Source organism: Bactrocera latifrons, unplaced genomic scaffold (genome assembly GCF_001853355.1).
Source record: "Bactrocera latifrons isolate USDA-ARS-PBARC rearing strain unplaced genomic scaffold, ASM185335v1 scaffold_6, whole genome shotgun sequence".
Taxonomy (NCBI): Eukaryota; Metazoa; Arthropoda; class Insecta; order Diptera; family Tephritidae; genus Bactrocera; species Bactrocera latifrons.
Genome location: NW_017537267.1, coordinates 276,104 through 297,136, shown reverse-complemented (window position 1 = coordinate 297,136; position 21,033 = coordinate 276,104). Strand labels below are relative to the sequence as shown.

Sequence of the window (21,033 nt, the reverse complement as noted above, 5' to 3'; positions counted from 1 at the left end):
TAACCGGTAGCAACAGGTTCCAAGTAGCTTTGAATCGTTCGTTAGAATCAAAGATGAAATATTTATTTGCACTTTCTAAGAAAATTTACCGTAGGGGTGTATGTATGTTTTTTAGTATCCGAAAAGAAAACTTCCAGGAACACAAAGCTTACCGGCTTTTTGAAAAAATTTGTACCTTCAAAATTTTTCTTTGAAAATGAATGGTCAAAACAAGGTTTTCTCCTTAAAAATTTGTGGTACAAGATAGAAATAAGAAACCCAAAAACTTGAGTACTTCAATTTTACTCATCAATTTGAGGTTATGTGAAAAAATATATAAAAGTTTAACACCGGACTCGTAGTACTGCCGGAAATCTAGTTAATCCGTTAAGCCATGTGGTTTCAGAGAGAATTAATGTTTTTATTCACATTCTTTAAACTTTTATGCACAGAATTTTTCGCTATTTCCTAGACAAAAGATCATTTAAAAGCAACTAGTTGGCACAAATGAAAATTTGAGAGTTTTTGAATATTTGCTCAATGTTGAGCAGTAAAAAAAGTTATATGCCAGGTTAACTTGATCTGAAGCAAAATAAGGCCAATATGTCTCTATACATGAAGATGAAAATGAATCACTACCCCTTTATCTTTTCTGATTACTAGTAACGAAATTATAAGAGCAAGCAAAACATACAAAATTATCTAATTTAATATTTTTTTTTTTTCAATCTAATACGACGAATTATGAAATAGTTAATTCAATTAAAATAAATTTTTTCATGTTCTTAATAATATCAATTATCACATTACTTATGCGCCAGTTATTAAGTATCTCGAATTATATGAAAAGGGGAGACCTCATTCTTGATTAAGAAAACATTAATATTGAAACGTTTTTGCATGAACAGATAAATATATGGTACATAATTTGAAAACATATATATTTACATACTATATAAATTTACTCGTGGATACACGTGGTACTTTTATAAATAATAATCCTTGTTTAAATAAGGCAATAAATTCAAGCATGGAAATTCGTTGAGCTAGTGATTGTAATGCTATTTGCTCATGCAACAAAAAAGTGCTTTGCCAATATCTCCATATTAGCTTCTAATGCGCTTAAATTAATAGAAAGGAATCTGTGGCGTAACATTTTTGTCCTGATATGAAAATAAGCATGAAAATTATTCAAGCCATACATTATCCTATTAGCACATACCAATTAATAACGTGCGTGTAATTAATTTTTAGTGAGCATGTGAAAGCATGAGAGTGTCATGTATACACACAAAAGCCCACACATGCCCATAACAAAGAGTTAGAACAAAGCGTGGAATGAAGGAAAAAATTACCAAACCAATAATAGCCGACTGACAGATATTTTTTTTTTTGTCGTTTTTTCGCTTTTTTCCCTACGGCACACTCATTTGCAGTTCAATTGGAAAGGGCATCGAAAAGGTTGATATGCGGAAAAATGTGTCGACAATGAAACAAAAAGAAGAAAAGCTCTAAGTAAGATTGAGTGCGTGCTTTCATGTGTATCCTCTTACAGACACATGCCTAATACAAACTTACAGTTATGCGTGTGTATTTGTAATGCCTGTTAGATTTGCACACATGTGTTGCGAGTTTTTGTGGTTGAGTGCTCACTCACGCTCTCTCCCTATCTATGAAGTCCTACAAAGGCTGTAAAGCCTTCGATTGCAGGCAACAGATATACAGAATACATAAAAACCTCTATTTATGGGTCTTAGAACAAGAGTGGATCTGAAAAAATCACAAATCTGACACAAACTGCAGATAGCAAACGCACACAAACATATATCTACACACATACATTAACAAATTGCTTACACGTCGGCAATTATTTGCTTGCCCATGTGTGTGCCTTTGCCTTTTTGTGCTCTTATTTCACAAGGACCACTTACAATACCACAAAAATTTTGTGTCAGAAATGCTGTCGAATCGAATAAATTAAAAAGGAAAAATACGGATATAAGAGTAAAAAATAATCTAGAAATTAGTAAAAATCAGCTTAACTGTCTACGAGCAGGCAAATTGGTGATCTGTGTTGAGAATTTCTTTTACACTCACAAATGTGTTTATGCAATCTGTACATACGTATTTTGTAGAGTACCTACATAGACTGAATTCCCCCGAAGGTGCTGCCTTAAACTTGTCTAATTTTTGCCAACAAACACAGTTCAGTCCAAGTTCTAGTCCAAACTTACATACTCTACTCTACTCTACTCATATATTCTCAAAAAAGGTTCTGGAGAACTTAAGCATATCAAAGACTTGCCCTCATGATTCAATATAATATTTTGTATACCTATTAAGATCTAAATTAATGTACTGCATGCAACAGAAGAATGAAAAAATAAACATATCTGTTTCAATAAATATAAAGCTGATAAAATCCTGAATCGAGCTGATATTTTAAGAAGAGAATATTCGAATATTCTCGTTTCAGCAATATTAAATTAAACTAAGTAAAAAATAAATATTTGGAAGAACAAAAGTTAAATTATGTTTGCGATATAAAAAGGTTAATTTATCAAAAATATCGCAATGGAAAAAATTTCTTGAACAAAATAAAAACTTAAAACCCAAAAACTGGGTTACGTGAATTTTTCACATAAATTTCGGGCTTATGTGTAAAAAGTATTGTGATGAAGGTTGTGGACCTCTCCATTACATATAACTTAGTTCAGTAACTTTTTTGTATACTAGTCGTAGTCTCGAGAGATATCGAAACAAAAAGGCTTTAGTTTTTAATCCATGAAATTTGAACACGTTCTACACTTCCTTTTCCCGTCCATTCATGTTTCTTATTTTACATTCACCAATGAAATTTGTTAAGTTTACAGAGACGATGCTGCATCGGTTCATGTAGCACCTCGCTCTGGTCGATGTATCGTTGAAAAAGTCGATAAAATTATGGAAAAGATTGACCAAGACCATCTCATAAGTAGCCATGACATCATCAAGGAACTTAGTGTTCATCACCAAATGCTTTTGAACCATTTAAAAAAGCCTGGCTCCAAAAAAGAGCTCGATGTTTGGGTGCCACATGAATTGTCTGTGAAAAATTTAATAGACCAAATTAACATCTGCGTTTTTTTGTTGAAACGAAATGAAATCGAACCATTCCGGAAGCGAGTGCTAACCGGAGACGAAAAGTGGATTAAATACGATAATAATGTGTGAAAAAGATAATGGTTAAAGCGTAGGGAAGCCCAACAAATGGTCGCAAAGCCAGGATTGACGCCTCGAAAGAATATGTTGAGGGTTTGGTGGGGTTGATGCATTCACCATATAGCCCTGACCTTGCACCATCGGGTTACTATTTTTTTCGGTCAATGCAGTACTCCCTCAATGGAGTAAAGTTTACTTCAAGAAAAGCTTGTGAAAATAACTTTTCGCAGGTTTTCGTCCACAAACCAGAAAAGTTTTACACTGATGGAATAATGTCTCTAGTGGAAAGGTGACAAAAATTGGGCGACCAAAATGGTATATATTTGATTCATTAAAGTTCGTTATAAATATTTAAAAAAAAAAGATAAGTACAAACTTCAATGAAATGCGAAAAAACTTTTTCGACTGCCAATATTTTGCATGCATCTTGAATTAAACACTCGAATTCGGTTAAGGATTGAGAGCGATCTCAATGTAAAATATTTAAAATAATTAACTACCCATTTATTCCTCCAAATATTCTGCCCGGAGGTTTTGAAATAAAATTTTAAAATGAAATATGCGTGGCCAAATTAAAAAAAAATAATCAAAACCTTTGTTTTAAATTTGTATTAAAAATCCCCACTGACACAAAAATATAGCTGCCATATGCGAATAAATATAAATATGTTGTTGATTTATGCTATACAAATAGAGATTCGCAAACTGTGCTTGAGGAGCCGAAAAAATATTGCGCTTCATTGCGACGATTACAGGCGCAGACACTCAAACGGAATTTCCACTCAACAAAAATTGGTTTTTAACCACAAAACTTTGTACTTATGGTGCATACCCAACACCCGAATGTACTCTATTGATTAATCTTAGGCCATACATACTAACCGAAGCATATCACGCAAGCTGCCTATTGCTAACGCTGCCACCACTGCCGTTCCCCGCTGTCGGTCGGTGCTTCTGTTTGCATGCATTAAGTTCATCAAAGATTCACCTCAGTGAACCAATTTCCAGCACTTAAATGTGGCGCATAAATTTACCGCACAAACTGCCTATCAATAATGGTAGATGTATGTATATGCATACATTTTTTGCTTATAAAAATTTGAGTACATATATACATATGTACTATATATATTGATGAGTGCTCGCTCTTTTAGATACGTAGCTGCCACCGACTCACTTTTCATTTGTGCCCCAGACAGGTAGCCACTTCAAAAGTGATTTGAGAGAATGGAAAAGTATATCAAGTGGTAGCAGCAAATAGCTTCGTCAAAGTTGAATGAATGAAAGTGGCTTATTGAGAGCTTTGAACTCGCTGAAGTGGAGTGATGGCAGAGGAATTAAAAATTTTTTGCTGTAGCAGCGATGTTCGAATATATGTATGTAGGTGTTGAGGATTGTGATTATAAATATGTTTTTATCCAGCGGCAGACACGGAGGCATTGGAGTACTGTATGTCCAAAAGATTTTGTAATAACTCCAAGACACTAATATTCTCGATCAACCATGAGTTAGACAAATCTAATTTATTTTACATAGTGTGGTTTGCCGGCACGTTGCGGTCTACTATTCTGAGACCAAAAATTATCTCACAATTTACTTACAACTAAAGAATGTTTTTTAGAGAAGTAGCACCAATTTTTCACTCTCCTACATTTTGAGTTAGAAGGTAGTACCTACAAACTCCAAGCCTCTCAAGACGAAATTTTAACTCATATATCTTAAGTACTTCGCGCCTGGAATATGTGAATTTTCTAAGCTGCTGTTTAGAGAACCAAAATACTCTTTAATATTTTTCATAGTCAGAACATTCCTACTAGATTAAATGGGTACTTTATTTGGCTATTTACTAAATATAATATCCACAACTTAAACCCACACTAGACTACACAACCAAAGTCTTAAATTCATATCTGAGAGAAAACTGTTTCTCCCCGTAATCTCGTAACACATTATCAGTGAAAACTTATAAATATTATTTATAGCAAATCTGAAGGACCAGCCTCTTAAGTAAAAACAGATAAAGCAACCTCATTCGATGTGTTCCAAAACTATAGTGAAATCCGAATACAAAGTCCATCTAAAAAACTGAACACTGAATACTTTCTAGTATCCGTCAAAAGTAAATATCAATTATTTCAAGTATAAGTATTCTGCGAAAGCGTTCCACAGTGTTTCATATATCAGAGTATTTTTATGGTATCTAAACGGACCTATAAATATTGAGACAGAAAAAGCTTGCTTCAAACTGAAATGCAAGAAAAAAATAGAGAGGCCCAAATTGAGTACGAAGTTGTTAAGCTCTGACCGACAGAAGTATTCCTCGAAGATTCTACGAAACGATGCGGCGACGGAAGGTTTCAAGAAACCTAAGCATGCTCTTGTACAACCCCCAAAGGTGATCTAGAGACTGAAGCCCCGGGCATACTAAGATTATAAAGGGAACACTTCTCCAACCGCTGAATTGCAGTGAAAGCATAAAACCAAGATATGTTTCGCCAATCTATGAGAATGGAGCTTACGTTGCATTGCCCGACCATGAAGAAGTTCAAATAGCAATTGCCCGTATGAAGAACAACAAATCGGGGTGAGTGGCCGATGGATTGCCGACCGTGCTAATAAGGCGACGGAGCATTAACTTCCTTGTAGAATAAGGACAAAAGTGTGCCCGACACAAATTGAAGTGTGCTCTGCCTATTCCACAAAAAAGGAGACACCACAATCTGAGCCAACTACCGTGGAATATAAGGTTCTATCGAGCGTATTGTGTGAAAGATTAAAGCCCAACGTTAACAAACTGATTGGACCTTATCAGTGTGGCTTCAGACCTGGAAAATCAACAACCGACCAGATATTGACCATGCGCCAAGTCTTGGAAAAGACACGTCAGAGGAGAATCGACACTCACCACCTCTTCGTCGATTTCAAAGCTGCTTTCGACAGCACGAAAAGGAGCTGCCTTTATGCCGCGATGTCTGAATTTGGTGTCCCTGCAAAACTTATGCAGCTGTGCAAGCTGACGTTGAGCAGCACCAAAAGCTCCGTCAGAATCGGGAAGGACCTCTCCGAGCCGTTCGATACCAAACGAGGTTTCAGACAAGGCGATTCCTTATCGTGCGACTTTTTCAACCTGCTTCTAGTGAAAATAGTTTGAGCTGCAGAACTAAATAGAGAAGTCACAATACCCTTTAAGAGCGCACAGCTACTGGCGTATGCTGATGATATTGCTACTTTCTCCAGACTGGACAAGGAAGTAAAGCAGATGGGTCTGGCAGTGAACGAGTGCATGACGACATATCTACTGTCATCAAACAAACAGTGGTCGCACTCGCGACTAGGCTCCCACGTCACTGCTGACAGTCGTAACTTCAAAGTCCTAGATAATTTCGTCTATCTTTGAACCAGCATAAACACCAGCAATAATGTCAGCCTGGAAATCCAACGCAGGATATCTCTTGCCAGCACGTGCTACTTCGGACTGAATAGGCAATTGAGAAGTAAAGTCCTCTCTCAACGAAGATAAACCAAACTCTATAAGTCACTCATTATTTCCGTCATGCTATATGGTGCAGAGGCATGGACGATGAAGATATCTGAAGAGTCGAGAGTTCTGCAGAACATTTACGCGTCTTTGCGCATTAGGGTTGACGAATACCGCATTCGATGAAACGCTGAGTTGTATCAGATATCCGAAACATTGACATAAGCTCAGCGAATTAAAAGACAGAGCCTCCGCTTTCTAGCTCATGTCGTCCGATTGGACGAAAATACTACAGCTCTGAAAGTATTCGCCGGGGAAGCAGAGAAAGATGAAGACTTCCATTAGAAAGCATAGACGGGGAAGTTCAGTTCGCTTTAAAGTTTTCTATTTTTGGAAAATATTTAAAAGCAGCTGCACTGATTACGAAGTTCTCTGGTTTTCCATATCTAGAAAAAAAAAAAATGTAGAAAGCTGTACAAAATAAAAAGATATCCAAATATCCTAACCCACTAATATATTAAGAACATTGGTTTGAACAAAATAAAAATCCGAACCAAAAATACTAGCGTATATGTTCACTGGATTGACTATTGTCCGAGATAAGGATTCAAGAAGGGATGGAGTGAATTTTTTTACTCTTCCAGATGCATCATTTTTAACACCCACTTCAGTTTTACAGTGCACAAAATAACTACTAAAAGTATAGTCCCTTGACTACCGCATAATGAAATATTAAAATATATATGGTTCGATATAATTTCGAAATCAAGTCAAAACTTATCAGGATTTTATGCCTGACGATCAATGGAAATAATAATATATATATATATAAATATAAATAATAATAAACTACTCCCATACGTCTGAATATACAATTCTTCAGGCATCTACACATGTACTCAACAAACGCGCCCACATATGTATGCCTTACTATTCATTGTCAACGACAGTTGCTTCGAGCTGTCACATGTGAATGCTGCAAGTGACACTTCTGTCATTGATTCATCAAAATGATACACAACACCAGCATGCCACATACACACATACATATGTAAAAATGTAAATCCATCCTTCATAGCTATGTTAAGTATATTACACATAACAACAAACTTGACAGCAATTTATTTTCGCACATCACGCCGCACAGTAGGCACAACACTTCATTTGTTTGCCTCGACGTTCGGTTCATTCACCGGGAAAATCCTATCACTTCGCTCACTCGTCCTACGCCGTTTCAATTTCCTGACTTGTGCTCAAGCCAACTATATTACTTCTTCTTGTTGTCTATTTTGTTGTTGTTGTTGTCTTGGCAAAGTGCTTATTAATAATGTGCAAGTAGCTGCTTCCGGCAATTCAGGAACTCAATCACACATACCAACACTTGTAGCGGCGTTACGGATGGGCACATACACGTTAATTACGTATATATTGTATGTCTGTTTGAAAGTGTGTGTGTCGATATGTGGCATAAGCAATGAATTGTGCTTTAAGGCATACTAAAGTACTAATGCCAATAATAGATCTATGCTTACGAGCGCGTGTATTATTAATAGCGCTGCAGCGTATTATTAAACTGCGTAGTCCGCAACAACAACTATCAGCGTGCGTTATATTTCAGCATATTCAATATATTTCTAACATCTTTGTTTTTGTTTTGTTTTTGTTTTTGCCTTGCCACGCACTCAACACTTGTCGGCTTTTTACGCCTGCTCACACCATTTTCGTCAAGTTATTGCTAGTTACTGCTGCGCTCCTGCTCGTAACGGAAATACACGTCTATCAACTACGCAAGAAACGTCATTTTGGTGACATAACACACACACATAAATAACAAAACTATTCCATCACTCGCCTATACATATACATATATACATATATAGAACTATACTTATAGCATACATATGAGGCATCTACTTAATAACCAATTTTCGTTCACTAACTTCTACGTTGTGCCACCAACTAATACAGCTACTTACACACATACATATGTATATGTTAATGTATACATGTGTGTTTTGCTCAATTAACTGGCAACATATTGCCAACATAACGTCATAATATTTTCGGCAACATTTGTTAAATGTTTGTCATCGCAGAAACTTGGCCAAACTTTCGTGACTTACTAAAGAAAGAAAGCCGCGTACGTTACAGCACATAACGTAAACTTAGTGCGTTTGCTCGTTTTTATTTATACACTACAACATATACATATATTTATAAATATAGCTAGTGTATAAAGTATTATACATAATATATAAATGTATCAGCAACTGCCTTGGGCAATGGGTTATGACTTTTGCTTTCTGACTTAGCCTAGCGCAAATATATTAACAGCATAATGAAATCAACAAAAATCATACACTTTCGCCGATGCACTCACATTATGAACATATGCATGCTATTGATTGAAAAGAAAAATTAATTCCTAAATTGGTTACGTGAGTGAAACACATAATGAATCGGGCTACTTACAAACATATATAGCAAAAAAATACTACTGTTTGCCGCAGTGCTTATACTATATTTTATTAAAATTTGCTTACACTATATTTTATTAACCGAAAAGTAATTTTGGTTTTTCTACGCATATAATGAAATAATAAAGCAAATTCATAAAGAAACCTAAGTAAACACAAATAAATTTTTTCTTATTTAACTCCTACTTATTTGAAGGAAAACATCCTCCACTTAATAAAACATCTCCTCTTGATTCAGTATGTTTTCATTAAATCTCTCTCTATGAAATTTTTATACGTATAAAGCTTAAAGAAAAAAGAAACACACGAAGAAGCAGTAACTCTCTTTGACTGGATTTGGACCAACCGGGCAATTCATGCCAAATTTCGTGAAAATAAAAATGTTTCCATATAAAAAATCAGTTTTTACGACAGCTACACATATTCAGCTATTGGATGTGTTCAATCATTTATATCAATATCTCACAAGCTGAGTACCTAGTTCGCTTAAAACGGGCTTTTCAATAGGAACCCTACAAAAATAGAGAAATAGGAACAGCAGACGACAGTATACTTTATTTTTTCCGCTGTCTTGACATATCTCTTCAGTAGGGTTTGCCATTTCATCACGGACAGATATACGACCCAACAACTAGTCAAAATTATTAAAATTTACTAACGAAATTCGGAGTCAGTTGCCTCAACTTTAAGAGCGCTACATCCAATTTATGGTTCTCATAATCGTTTCGTCAGATAAGTAATTGAGTGTCTAATCGAAAAATTTGAATCCACAAGCACAGTTCAAAATGTTCCCATGCCAGTGAGACAAAGAAGTGCCCGTATTGTCGAGTATATTACTGCCGCTAGCGCATCAATTGAGGTAGACCCAAATCAGTCTCTCACACGACGCTCTCCAGCGTTGATTGTGATGTCTTTGTGGCAAATTTTGTGAAAAGAGCTAAACCTACATCCTTACTGGATCAAATGGACATAAGAACTGAAGTACCTTAACGACCAGAATCGTCGTATGTTCATGCATTGGGCTGATCAGCAACTTGAAAATGATTCGGATTTTTAGCGAAAAAGCATTTTCAGCAATGAGGCTTTTTTCTGGTTAAATGGCTTCGTCAATAAGCAAAATATGCTTTATTGGTCAAGCAGCAAGCCACACGTACTCCAAGAGTCATCATTGCATCCCGAAAAACACGATTACGAATTTTATTGATACATATGTTGATCAAGACTGGAACGCTACTGTGAATGAGAGTCGCTACTACTCAATGATAGCCAAACATTTTTGTCCCAAATTGGATGATATGAAGTTGGATGATGACACAAGCCACACACAAGCCAGCAACGATTGGTGAACTTCGCAATTGGGTTTAGCGTCTAGCCTTCTGAAAGCGCGTGGTGGCCATTGAATGTACTTTCACACATTGATAATACAAATTGTTTTTATTCTCAGTACTGCATTGCGATTTTTACAATGCATAAAAATATCGAACAAAGAATCTGTGTCAAATATTGTACTTTTAACTAAATTTCGTGTGCGAAACCGTTGCGGATATTGGAAAAGGCTTACGGTGATTCAGTTTTAACAAAAACACGGTTCTACGAGTGGCCTTTAAAGACGGTCAAGAGATCGTTGAAGACATGCCTCATTCTGGACGATCTCTGACCCCATCAACTGATGAAAATATTATAAGGACATGGTGCTTGTAAATCGTCAGGACAGTGTTAGAGAATCCGCTCGGAATGATTTTGGATGAGTTCTTGATCGACTCGCGTCGATGAAGTTGAACTTTTTTCAAAAAGTGTACGATTGCGACCGAATATAAAAACGCAAATAAGTACCATCGGATCACCAAATTTGACTCTGTGTGATTTTTTCTTGCTCCCCAAACTGAAAGTTCTGGCTAAATTACTTTATAACAATAAATTTTAATTGAGACAACTTACATATTGCCGAAATACGCCAGTCACCCAATAGTTCGATAATCTTCATATAAGGTATATGGGAGATAAGCGAAGTATTGAAACAATTCATCTAATTTTTCACATTCAGACTAACAATTATCAAGAAAAAATTCTTTCAAATTTCTTTTATATATCTCACACATTGATGGATATTTACGCTACAAAGTCAACTATTTGAAATGGGGTACACATATTCGGTACCTAGCAGCTTGAACAGTTTCATAAGATGGTACATTTCAAAGGCGGAAATTTTTATGCTTTATCATCATATTATTTTATTTTTATTACTGATCATATAAATACATACCATATATCCATCTCTATTAGTTTTAAGTAGTACATATGTACAACCGTTGAGCAAAACTACTATGATACATGTTGCCATGGAAAAAAAATATTTCTCGTGTGAGCGCAAATATAACACTATATCACAATATTATCTTATTCGTATTTTCTCTAAATTAAAAATAATTTGAATAATGTTGAAATCGAGTTTATCTTTGAAAAATCTTAAAACTTTGCCAGATTTTTTGTGTACAGTGAAGATATTTCAAGTCACGTTATAGATTTTCATTAACTAAAAATGGCAGGAAGTAGTAGTGACTATTCTAGCGATGAATATTTTTCTAATATCCATTTATGAAAAGGGTTTTCGAACAGTTCTATAAATTATAAACTATATGTTGTCGAAATAGATTAACCGTTTACGAGTGTACTCGGATAATGATAAAAATAAACGTTTGAAAATGAAGATTTTAATGCTAATATTTGCAAACTCGCAATTGTTTTTAATGGAAAATATTTAAATATTACCTTAAAATTTTTAGCAGTATGAGAGTTGACAATAGTTGATTAAATTACCTGAAATAAAATTTAAAAATAATTATTTTTGATAAAAACGATTAGTATTTATATAAATATTAGCAAAGAAATACTCGTATATAGTAATTTGTACTAAGTAATTGAAGAAATCATTAGTAACTATTGAATTTTCTTTTCGGGCATATTCTTACAACTAAAGGAGCGCTTACGTCTAACCGCCCCAATTTTTTCGAATTTTTGTGCCAGGTCGACGTTGTCATTTGCTTGTTACAAACATCGTAAAAAACTAAATATACGCTGTTCAGGTATTCAAAAATATTGAAAAATTAACAATTTTCAATACAACCCTGAAACAAACTCATATGATGATGTAGCATTTGTAAACAAGAAATTTGTCAAAAAAATATTTATCGAAAATATAAGTTGTTACTAAAATGCCACAAGATTTTCAATTGCTGCCGAAGATCATCAATGGAGCCATTGGCTCCATGACCGGTGTCGCCTGTGTCTATCCACTGGACTTTGTGAAGACACGACTGCAGAATCAGCAAATCGGACCGAATGGTGAGAAGCAATATACCAGCATTGCCGATTGCTTTCGCAAATCCATACGCAACGAGGGTATACTGGGCATGTATCGCGGCATTAGTGTTATTTTTCTGCTCGTCAGCCCAGAGAAGGCCGTCAAACTTGCAGCTAATGACTATTTTCGCTTTCATTTAACACAAACCGACGGAACTTTACCTATGCCACACCAAATGTTAGCCGGCGCCGCAGCTGGTTGCTTTCAGGTGCTTGTCGCAACACCAATGGAGTTTATCAAGATTCAGCTACAAGATGCGGGCCGTGTGGCCAAAGACGGGCGCGTAACGGAACGCATAACGGCCAGAAGTATATTTGCGAAAATGTATCGGGAACGTGGTATTTTAGGTCTGTATCGCGGTATAGGACCAACGGCCTTTCGCGATATATTATTTTCACTCATCTACTTTCCGCTATTTGCCGGGTTGAATGATTTGGGGCCACGTAAAGCTAACTCGGAGGATGCTGTACCGTGGGTCTCATTTTTAGGTGGTTTAATTGCAGGTTGTACTTCTGCGTTTGTCGTAACACCATTCGATGTGGTGAAAACACGCTTGCAGGCACTGAAGAAACGCGCCGGCGAACAAGAATTCCATGGCATTTTGGATTGTTTTGTAAAAACTTGGCGAAACGAAGGTATTACGGCTCTATTCAAGGGTGGACTGTGCCGTATTATGGTCATCTCACCCATGTATGGCATTGTGCAGACCATTTATTTCTTGGGCGTGGGAGAGGCGATATGCGATAAACTATTTAATTGAACTGTTCTATAATAACGATGTTAAAAAAATGTTAAATGTTAAAATAAAAGTTTTTGTGATCGTTGGTATTTAAATCGTATATTCAATGTATTTATAACCGTATTTTCAGCATCTACTCCTGACATGCTATAATTATTTTATCTCTTCCGATTGAAAATCGTGCGGAAACAATTTTGTAAAAAGACATACATATATATTGAAATGCCCAAAATGACCTTAAATCTGATAAATAAAACATGCTAAGCTTCTATCTGCATTATAAAAAGAATGGTATCTTAACCAATCGTCGATATAATAACGCAATAGAGTTTTAGCGAGAATGGTATAACGCCAATAGAGGAAGAGCACTAAGAAGACATTCAAGGGGCGCAAAAGAAGAATGTTCTATAAGAAATATTGTAATCGCTCAGAAAATTAGATATGAGACATGGTAACGACCCCAGAGCGTAATTTATAGAATGATGTGTATCGTACGTTTTCTTAGAAGATAACCGGCGAAGTAAATATGTATACAGAAGGTACTGAACATATATTTCGTAAGTATACTGCACTGACCAAACCAAACTATCAACTTTATCAAAAACCAAACCAAAATTGAAAATTTTCTCCAAATCTGATTTACCATATCTGACTTTCGTTTTCTTAGATGTAAACAAAATGACCGATAAAAATAAATCGCAGAAGTTTTATGAGGCACCAAGTACTACTAACGTATATTAAATTTCCATACGAAGTTTGTAACTCCAAGAAGGAAACATTGCAGACCGTGTAGAACAAATATGCAAGTGATAAGAATATACATACACAAGTCCCTCAATTTTTGAGATATCATTCTGATATTTTACACGCGTTGTTATCTCCGCAAGAAACGGCTCATATGTGAAAATCGCCGATAACTATACTACTATGGCATATAGTTGTCATACAAACAAAACAATCGGAGTCAAGTACTTGTATGAAAACTATTTTCACTAGAGAATATATCTGCGCGAATTTTGTCATGGGATATGGTGTAGGTCAATGGTGTAGTGGTACAAACTGACCGATGAAAATCATAATATTCTATGAATTTTTTTTTTTCTTTTTTTTTTTTTTTTTTGTGGGGAATTTATATGATTACGGCGTCTAGTTTCAGCTTCATAGGTTTTTCTGCTGCCCTCTCCTTCTTTCTTTATCATAAAAATACAACCAAAGATCCTTAGTGATTGTATTCGTTTCCAATGCACTATGGTGAACCTGTTATCGATTTAAGAATTTTTCGATTGAAACCTTTATACTATGCCAATGTTAGTTGCATAGAATAACATACACTCAAATCAGGTTAACTACTTTTAGTCAAATTTAGACTACATAACACATATATTTAAAAAAGGATTTAAATTTGCCACAAAAGTTTGCTGGATATACTACTGTGGCCAAAAACTTTCAAAATTTCAATTTCTAGTTAAAACCCGTCATTCGTCAACATTTTATTTCCTAGGTATGTTAAATGTTACATCAAAAAAATGTATTAATGTTTAGTATACGCCTGTCTTTCTGAAGTACATAAAGTGCATTCTTCGAATTTTACGGTGAGTGCAATTATTCAACAAAGAAGTTCCATTAAATTTTGTGTGCGGTATCACATTTCTGGTGTCGAAACGTCCAGGATATTAAAAAGTGTTTCTGATTGATGGAAATTATTCAAAGAGGTTCGAGAACGCATTGAGGGTGAACCATGTCCAGGATGTTCATCAACATCAACTGATGATAAACACGTCAAAAATAAAAGAGTTGACCCTTGGGGATCGACGATTAACAGTCAGAGACCTTACAGATATCGTTGAAATATCGAAAGGGTCAGCGAAAATCATTTTGAAAGATTATTTGGGTATAGGAAAAGCGAAAGCATGATTGGTTCCAAAGTCACTCAATTTTATCGAAAAACAGCGTCACGTTAACATCTAAGAAATAATGCTTTCCGACTACCAGAAATTCATTTATTATTATAGTGAGACAATCAAAGGTGGACCAAAGTTGAAAAAAACTATGTCGAAGCAGTTTAGAAATCAAGGCTATGTTGGCATATGAGCCTTATGATCTAGTGAATGCCAAGATATCATTTATTTGTAGTACCAGGATGTTATTCATTTTAACACATTTTTGGTCGTCGTGAACATGCGTACACTTTTGTTCATTTACATTTATTCGCCAGTTGGCTGGCCATTCTTCGACCAAAGCTAAATACCCTGAATACTCTGATGGAATATTTATTAAAACATACTACTACGGTTGTGTTTTCCGCAAAATATGATATAAATGCGTTATAACTGGTTGGAATATCTACTGTATACAAGATATAGAGTGTTGGGCCTTGCACACTCCCCTGGACGTTCATGTGAGATTTTGAGTAAATTTCTTTATTTTTAGGTAAGACTCCAATATTTCATACAAAGGTATAATGTTTTAATTTTATGTTTACCTTATCGAATGTTTAAGCTACGTAAAGAAATATTTGCTGGACTCTCTGTACTCGAATTTATTTCTAATTTCGTTAGTAATTCTGTTTACTGGCTTATCATAGTCATTCTTTACACGAAACCAGATTTGGTGCGTTGGAATTGTACAATTTGAATGGAGACTTCTTCGATAGTAGCACTTTTTCAAATATTTTGGATAGGCAGGGTAGGACACTGTTGGCCTGTAAGAAGACGCTTCTTTAAAGTCTTTCAGGAACTTTTTTATTTATAAATGATATTCAACCTACGAAACAACCAAACCTAACTTATTTTTTAATGCATTTTAACTAACGTTTTGTTGAAAGAAAATAGTTCACTATAGTAAATGCAACCTTTGATAAAGCATCAAACTGACTTGACTTTTTGGGAAGTGAGAGGAAACTAAATTGTGCGTGTACCGAATGATGCAATGACAACCAATTTTAATGAAAAGGGTATTAATTTATTTAGCTTTTGCTATAAAATCAAGGAATAATGAATTCCATTGAAAGATCATACTCAATACTTAAGATATTTTTCCTACATGCTGACGTTGATATATGCATACTGGCTCTTACTTATACTGTATAAAAATGGCTCTACACAACATTCGTTAATAAACCCGTGACTACCTTTCCAAATCCTTTTTCCTGCATTATTCACATTTTCTCACCCTCTATCCCTCCATCCACCCTCACTTATAATAGAGGTAAACGTGCATTTTACGCGTAGTTAGCAACCGTCCTTTACTACCTATACCCAATAGTTGCGCATTGTTGGCAGCACTAAACTGTTAACGGTGTATATGCGGGTCGGAGTAAAAGTGTTATTGAGCAGTTTACATTTTTCAATTTCAACAAGTGCGTGATTTAAATAAATTACTATGTTACCTGAATATAAATACCATTATGTATATTATATACAAAAGCGATTCGTGAGTGGCGTACAAAACTAAATTTGAATTGCTCGTGATTAATTGCGCTGTGTCGTGTGTGCTCAACTTTAAGCCAAACTAAGCACAAATCACGAAAGCCAATTCAAATTTGTAGCCTTAAAAGCAACACACGCACACCACTACGGTATGTTATAAATCCTTATGCATATGAATATACCTAACGTATAGGTATGTGTGTATGTGTAAAGTTACTATACATGTGCGCTATGTGAAATGCGCAATTTGAGTAGAGTTCGGTACTCATTAGTAACTTTTGCGGCTGCACGCATACATACATACATACATACACACACACTCATATGCATTCGCATATAATTCTTACGGCATGCCAATTGCGCAGCGGATGCCGATAAATGATTGTATGTCGTTTATATGGATTCACTTAATTTAAATTGCTTACTACTACAGCTGCAGAAAAATTTCCAATGCATACAAAACTCAAACGGGAAATGAAGCGTGATTTCATGAAAAATTACCTATGTCAATGCAATGAAATTAAGCTCTCACTTTAGTGTAAGCAAAAATTATGTAATTAATGTCCAGCGATTTTTTCTCGATATAGGTTTGTCGTGCTTTTGCTTGATTATGAATGAGGGTTTGAAGAAAGCACGGGGTCTTCCATGATGATGCATGAAATTAAATATTCTTAAGGCAATGGGCGGAGCTAAGAATTAAGTAGTCTATTGGAAAATATTTGGAAATAAGAAAAAAACTTTAATTTCGTCTGCACTGAGCTATAATACCCTTCACAATGCAAAAGATTCCTTAGAAGAACTTGATTTTAATCGGTCAGTTCCATGCTAAACATGGTAAAGGTATCTCGTTACATGAAAAAGCCTTCCACACTGACACCGGATACCAATTGTTCAGTCTGTATGACAGTTTTATGCTATGGAAGTTCGAAATTTTGCTTTATAAATACATCAGACACACTGCGAACTGCTTACTCAGAAGCAATTCTTATTTTAGATCTTAGAAAAAAATTACAAATATTAATAGAATTATAAATAAAATAAAGTCTTAAAGCATCTTTTTAATTTTACATTCAAGAGAAATAAAAATATTTTCTAACCTAACACAAGCATATCTTTGGCTCCTCACACTTGCAAGCAAAACATTTCGGAACAGCGGCGGAAGTATTAACTGACCAAGGAGGAGTGTATTTCAATGCTTTGACAAGAATCTCCATTGACTTTTATAGCAGGCATAAATATGAACAGATTTTTATCGTTATGCTGCCTTTGATGTTTGCAGCGCTGCAACTTGAGCACAAAGCGAAGCAAACGCTATTACTACAGGCACACATACATGGATATATTTAAGGAAACTATTGCTGCATGAAAAACCAACAGCACAAGCTGTTACTCATACGCCATGCTAACCAACAAGCATGAACTAATATGCATACATTTTCATGTGGCAGCGTTTTGTGTTATTCACATTCAGTATCCTCTGTTGATTTAGTTTTATTTCTTGCTTTTATGACATAAATGCCATAAGTGTAGGTATGGCATCCATGTTATTATTTATACCCGTATATTGGCATTCATGCTGGGAGCACATTGGTGGCAAGCTTCAGCCAAACTTCATGTACATTCACACATATACCGACTTTGCGCGGATTTACCTTGCGCCATACACGCTACGTTGCTTCGTAAAGCATAAGCATATAATGACGACATTTATGCGATATTAAATTTCATCAATCAAAGTCTTTTGCGCCAGACGAGTAATGGTATACACATGTGAAAACTTAAACTACGTTGATATTTTGCAAACGTGGGTGACATTTGCTCCTTTCTAACGTTTGTATGACACTCTGGGGTGTATATTTCTTCCTGGTATTAGTATATAATAATGTATAAAATCGTCTTATTATATATAAGTCTAAAAACAATACAAGAAAGTATATCAATCATTTCACTTATACATTTCAAATTTAGCACTTTTTAATTACTCCAATGAATAATATGTAGTAAAAAAATAGTTTTTCTCATTTTTGCGTTTGCGCTTAATGACTTCATTATAACAAATTCTAATCTTTAATCACCAAAAATATAGTTTTTTGGTCTAGAAATTTCATCAAAAATATCATATTCTTGAAGAATTTTTTATTAGAGTCTTAATTTTCTTTCTACAGTACTAAAATTTTATTAATATTTCAATACCAAACTAAACAGCTCAAACAGCTGCCAATGAATTTATGGTAAAGAACTCTAGCCAGAAATTTATTATATTTTATTTGTAATTGTAATAAATTGATACTAATAAGAAGAAGAAAAATTGTTGAGCTATTATTTTCTCTTAAAAATACAAGTGTTTCTTTGTTAATGTTATTGTTGTTGTTGTAACGGCAAAATTGTGCCCAACTCACTGCCCTTGCTCGGACAAAATATCGGAGTCCATTCCGGTTACGTCGCCCCGATTCTCAAAGGGACGTTTTTTTTATTTTATTTTATTTGCTAGCTTGTCTGCTAAAAACTTTTAATTTGTTAAGAGATGTCAAAAGAACACTTAACAACCAGTTTGCGCGTTATGATTTTTAACTCATATCACCAAATTACTAGTCAAGGTGTAACATTAGCTGTCATTATTATTATTGATAACCGTAAATAATTTATGGCAGGTTCAAAATGGTTCGTCGGTCTGTAAGGTTCTGGTAATGGATATGTGTTGTAGGGAAGTATTAAGCTAACAGCTGTACAAATGGAATGCCGCGTTACATTTGGTACGGGGATCAGCCTTACGACATAAGCCGTGCTAAATTTTATTCAAGCAACTGTTTTCTACACAATGTGGAATTTGGCCATTTGAATTAGTTATAAAAAACCAAAAAATTAAAGGAACTGGAAACTATTCTAGTATAAACACTGTACCGCATACCAAAATCCACAAAATAATGGAAAATGTAGAAAAATAGTATAAACAGATTTACACGGCTCCGACTCCGCTGAAACCAATTTATTACTAACATCTTTCACAAACATAAAATTTTATAAGCTTATTTTGAAGTCTTACGTATCTTAGGGTGTGGAAATTTTAATTACACCAAAAAATTTTCGATAAATTAGCAATTAGCCACATAAAAAATTATGTGCATTCACTAAAAACCCATTAGAGATTCTGCATAAATATTAGTTAGTCGAAAAAGACTTTTCGTATTTCTAATCAAACTTCAACATATTTTTTTATATTTTTAATAGTGCAAATCGAATTTTCGAAATTTCCAGAACGGAATCGACCTTTGCTATGCTACACGAACAACATACAGCATCGTTTCCGTAAACTTCACAAATTTCAAGGGTGGCTTACGTGGCATTCCTACCTTTTTATACTCTCGCAACAAAGTTGCTAAAGAGAGTACTATAGTTTTGTTCACATAACGGTTGTTTGTAAGTCCTAAAACTAAAAAAGTCAGATATAGGGTTATATATACCAAAGTGATCAGGGTGACGAATAGAGCTGAAATCCGGATGTCCGTCTGTCCGTCTGTCCATCCGTCCGTGCAAGCTGTAACTTGAGTAAAAATTGAGAGATCATGATGAAACTTGGTACACATATTTCTCGGCTCCATAAGAAGGTTAAGTAAGGCAAAATCGGCCTGCCACTGCCACTCCCACAAACCCCATAAAGTGTCATAACTAAGCCATAAATAAAGATATTAAAATGAAATTTGGCACAAAGGATCGCATTGAAGGGGCAAATTTGGACGTAATTTTTTTGGAAAAGTGGGCGTGGCCCCCCCCCCTACTAACTTTTTTGTGCATATCTCGAAAACTACTATAGCTATGTCAACCAAACTGTATAGAGTCGTCTCTTTTAGGCATTTCCATATACAGTTCAAAAATGGAAGAAATCGGATAATAACCACGCCCACCTCCTATACAAGGGTTATGTTGAAAATCACTAAAAATGCGTTAACCGACTAACAAAAAACGTCAGAAACACTAAATTTTACGGAAGAAATGTCAGAAGGAAGCTGCATCCAGGCTTTTTTTTTTAATTTTTTAAATTGAAAATGGGCCAAAAACCATATCTCAGGAAATACTCTACCGATTTCAATGAAATTCGGTATATAATATTTTCTTAACACCCTGATGACATGTACCAAATATGAATGAAATCGGTTCACAACCACTTCTGAAATCTCGATTATCACTTTATCATGCGAGTATAAAATGTTCGGTGACACCCGAACTTAGCCCTTCCTTACTTCTTTTTTTTCTTTTTACTTTCAAAATATATCGAATTACTGTATTATTTTCATTCATTTTTGAGCAGCTGCAACTTTTTTTCAACTTCCGCGAATTTAATTTTTTTTCTGTTTGAATGAAGCTTAAAATCT

General features: G+C 35.0%; 1 protein-coding gene and 1 pseudogene across 1 annotated transcript in view; one reads left to right on the top strand and one right to left on the bottom strand.

The window, feature by feature from the left end:
• The window catches only part of LOC108974964, a 316,781-nt gene that overhangs the window by 226,692 nt on the left and 69,056 nt on the right, over positions 1–21,033 (bottom strand). The window lies entirely within an intron of this gene.
• LOC108974868 lies at positions 12,348–13,256 on the top strand (annotated as a pseudogene).